Raw genomic sequence first — 5,028 nt, 5'->3', positions numbered from 1 at the left:
ACGACGCCCTAAGGGCTGTATATATGGAGGAAGAGGGGGGGAATTTCGTGGCCCTTGAGGGTGGGGTCCGAAACCAACCCTAACTCTTGTTTCCCCACACATACGGACTCTAAAAATAGCCTATACTTAAGTATTTCGAAATTACATGGGTCTGGCCCATTAATAAGGTGACGCAGCACCTAGAATAGCCTATGGACGAATATTATGAAGTGGCATCTTGTATATTTCGTCCAAGGCTTCATGCACTCCTTATGGCGCCTTCAAAGTCCTGAAATCATCACTTGTAACTCCGTTCTTGATCCCCTTGCGCATGCCATCAACTCCATGCGTGTTCTTGCTCCAATGTTCATCCTTCTCCAAGCTAGGCCCTTCATTTGAAAGCAAAACAAATGTATCCAATTTAGGCAGCATCATAATCGCATGAACATTAGAATCATTACCAAGAAACGAAAGTACCTGGTAATTTAATTGGCGTGCGCGAGCTCTAGTAATTGGTCCAGTATATGTAACAGTAGGGGCTGTGGGTGTAACAATGGTATTGATGTCCTCATCACCGGCGTCACCTCCCTGCCTGCCTGGCAGGGATGAAGCAGCTGGCTGGCATGGGCCAGCATAGTGCTGGGCCGCCAGGTGGTCGGCTGATGGCTTTGCCAGGTAAGTCCATTTTCCTTTTATTTTCTGTTTTCTTTATTTCTGCAGGTATGTGGCCTTTCTAAAAAAAATACCTAGGCACTTTCAAAAATCACCAAACTGCTCATGCCCACTGTATAGAATATAACCAACATGGAACATTTAAGTTTAGGATTATTTGGACATTAAAATATGTTATAGCATTTAAATGCCCAAATGCAAATACTATATGATTTAATTCAGTGACCCAAGTTGTCCTAGAAAAATGTGCAATATTTTTGGCAGAGGTTCAAGGCCAGTCCAAAAATGATGAACATTTTGTGAAGGCATTTGGGTTCATTGAGACAATTTTTAGTTGAAGCTGTTATTACCAGAGGGGGTGCTAGGGTTTTGTTAATCCCCATTTCAAATTTCTTTGGGAAATAAACATGATGACATGATGAGAAAGCAAAGTCAAACAAGAGCTGATCTGGGGCTGTGACAGCTCACCCCCACTAAACAAGAATCTCGTCCCGAGATTCAAGACGTGAGGTAAGAAGATAGAGGGGACATGGAACTGGCATAAACTCCAAAATCCATTGCATTCTTGAAGATGTTGATTCGTTGCATCATATTGATCTTGATGTCTTTGCCTTCGAGATCTTTTCCCAACACGATGATGACAGAAAGAAACTCTATAGGAATCGACCTTCTTAAAGATCGAGCAACTCACGATCAACTCACGGAATGAGACGTTGAACATCTCTTGAGATGAGACACGAAGTTCACATCAGGGTGATGGAAATCAGACGACGAAGATTCAAGTTGGTAGGCAGCAATTCCACGCTTGAGTAAGATGGTGCAAGGTTTCAAAGTTGCGAGGAGATGATTGTCATGAACCCATAACAGGGCACCTCGGGGAAGGTGACTCGTAGAATTATTCCCTTAAGTGGCGAAAAGAATTACTTTTGATACAGAGATCATTGATACTCTCTATACCAACCTAAGGCAATTCACAAATGATCGTTTGAAGGAGTTCGAAGGAATGTCATACTCAGATCGGGAAGGATACTATGGTTATTGAACAACTCGGCAACGGAAGGCACATTCCAATTGATACCGAGGATAAAACCTAGTGATTGAGTGTGCTCTCAAGAACTTGAGCATTTCCATAGTCATCAAGGTCTTACCAACATCCGTGCCGAGGATCCTGTCATCACATCTTACTACCATGATGAATAGTGATGGACAATGCAGATGCAAAGGAAGACATCACTTTCTCAGATTTCACCTTAGCGAGGCCAAGGGAACGAAATCTGGATGATCGACCAAGAGACATTTAGCACTCCGCTTCTAATGTTCTCCTTGATGTGCTAGCATACCCCATTTATAGATATGGTTTGGTATCTAGAACATCAAGTAAAAGGGCGGCCTTCGGGAGCACAAGAATCCATAAGGAACCACTACTGGAGTAAATCTTACGAAATCCTTATGGGGAGGTGGCCAACTTCCTCAATCAAGATACTACAATGATAGATCTTTCGGTTGGGTGTGTCGGCCATGACATCCACTTTACCAGGTTACAGAGAGACCAATATTATAGTTCTTGGGAAACGCTCCAACCATCATATCTGCCTGAGATTCAGATCTGGTTGGTGTCAGGATATTCCAGACTCATCATGTCTGAAAGGAAGGATTGCAACACAAATCGACGAGATGATGTTGCAAGATTCTCAGGAAATGAACTACGATAGCAAGCTCCAAAACATGAGCGGGTTTTGCTACAACATGTGAACATGCTGTCCCAGACAAGCATGACCACATAGTAGTCTTATAATAAAAATACTACCGGGTTCAGGTGGGAAACCATCATTGAGGATATCAAAGTCTTGTGCACTCAAATTAGACTTCTTTACCTTGAACAAATCACTTAGTGGCTTGTGTGCTAGGAATTCATATGGAATGAAGATGACCGGTCTAACATACCACACAATACTTTGCACGTGCATGGCTGACTTGGGATGATTTCAGAGGAAACAACATTGACTTTCTCGAATTCACGGCGGCAACTTGCATCAATGCACATGTATTAGAGGAAGTTAATTATTTCATCCAAGCATATGCTTCATGAACGAAACACGAAGGCAATGCTTTAAAAGTTTCCAACAATATTTAATGTTCAACATGAATCATGGACGAGATAAAATGTTGTTGATGGGCTCAACAACAAGTCACCAAGATTTCCCTATAGATGGAGTTCCATAGTTAGGTGAACACGGTGATAGCATTGGTTAGACCGAAAGATATAATGGTGTATGCTCGAGGGATCAACCATGAGTAAGACAACATTGTGAATATCATTGGTTCTGATTTGATCTGACGATAGCCCACACTCAAATCAAAGTTTGGATAACATGATAGGTCCATTAACTGATCACGAGGATCAATCGATTAAAATACCATCTTTCTTCAACACATATACAAGATATCCCTTAGGGATGAGCTAGGTCAGACAAGCTTTTATCTTCCAACTCTCCAAGTTGTTGTCGAGCTTAACCAACTAGCTCAAGGGTATGCAACACAGATTCTTGGAGAAGGGTTGGTATAGGAAACCAACTTGATCACGAGCTCAACATAGCGGTCAGGGGACAACCTGGAAATACTTCCGAGAAGATATTCGAAAAATCACGAACCACCGACATGTTACTAAGCTCGAGATCAATCTTGCTCTTTAGGCAAGATGATATGATCAAATAAGCAAGGATAGACACAATCCCAACTCTTGATCTAAGAGTGCACCAAGAAAATGGACTAGGTAGCACGATCAATCTTAGAATGATGATTCCATAATCAACACACCAAGAATGAGATTATCGTCCATTAACCACCAAGCAACGGGGTTGCTAGGAGTATTGATTTCACACATCACGGTTCACTTGTCGGTATTCCGGTTGCAACAACACGGAACCAAGGAACGAATGGCGATGGCGAGAAGTATCACTGCATCAAGAATTCATAAGAGTTGGTGCAATTCTCATGACATTCCTGACATCAAGAGGGCAATACTTCAGGGTAGAACAAAATCAAAAGCTGGATTGGCATTTTGTTCTGCGGAATACAACTACTTTAACCCAATCCTAGATATGGATGAGGTATTGGAGTTTGTTTCTCCTAGTCATTCTGAAATAGAATGGCTCGACGGACCACAAGAATAATAGACACTCATGAACACGATGGCACAACTATTCCTGACTATCACTTGATAGACGGAGGTCAGGATACAACTAAAGAGGGACAACTCAAAGGAACATATGTTTTTCTGAGTTGTGGATGCATAGATTAGTATGTCGAGCGAAGCTCAACATTTTTCTTCCGGATAACCCATGCAGAAGAGGAAGGACTGGCAAATTCACAATTTTTGAATGGAGAACTCATCAAGAGCACTCTTGTTGTGATCATTGGCTCAACGAGCTTCTGCCATAATTGTTCATGGTATTTGGAAGAATGATATATCACGGACCTCAAAGACTATCACAAAGGTTACTAATATCCTAAAGGTATGAGCAACACTATCAACACGAGGTAAGTAGGGTGAATCTCGGGTTCGAGAACCCAGGAATAGAATACCTACTAACTAATAACATCACGGGATGCTTTCGAGAATGATGGCCAGAATCATCACACTAGGAACACAAAACATGGCCATATTACTGGGTGGTTCTCTAAGATATCCTAGTATCATAATAATAGCTCCAACATATACGTCGAGGCAATGGAGTACCCCAACTCAGCAATTAGTGTGGTTAACCTGGTCCAAAGGACATCGAAAACAAATGAATAGATTTTGCAAATGCATCAGATTGTTTAGAAACCTGGGATGACTCGGACAGCATAACGGCTGTAAATGCTCAAAAGATTTGAGACATCCTGCAAGAATGGTGGCATAACCACTCAACATCATAATATCGAGGTTCTGAGACCAACTGTCGTCACTAGGAACTAGTAGGAACTGAACTGAGGCTTAAAACCATCAATCCTATAAGTCTACGGATTAGTAACACATGATCCTGATAGAAAAAAGAGAAAGCCTAGTTCCTTAACCCCGTAGGAAAGATAAGATGACTCAGATTAGAAGGGCATAAGGTGAAGGAGTAAAAAGAGCCTTACGTTCCCTTCCACAATCAATTCCCTTACATAACTAAAGAATTTCTAGACTCAACTTCGACCAGTTTGGCTTGGTAATCCTATAGGCAGTCAGGCTCTGATACCAAAGCTGTCAGGACCCTGATCCTAAGTCACACTGATCTAGCATGTAACACATCATATCACTTTGCGGCCTCACACACGGTATTTCCACGGGTGCCGCCTTACCTGGCCCGGGACCGTTGGCGCCTTTTGGCTCATGTATATGATAGTGTC

This window comes from Triticum urartu, chromosome 7 (genome assembly GCF_003073215.2).
Source record: "Triticum urartu cultivar G1812 chromosome 7, Tu2.1, whole genome shotgun sequence".
Lineage (NCBI taxonomy): Eukaryota > Viridiplantae > Streptophyta > Magnoliopsida > Poales > Poaceae > Triticum > Triticum urartu.
The sequence above is the reverse complement of the archived record's forward strand: the minus strand, read 5'-3'. Positions refer to the sequence as shown.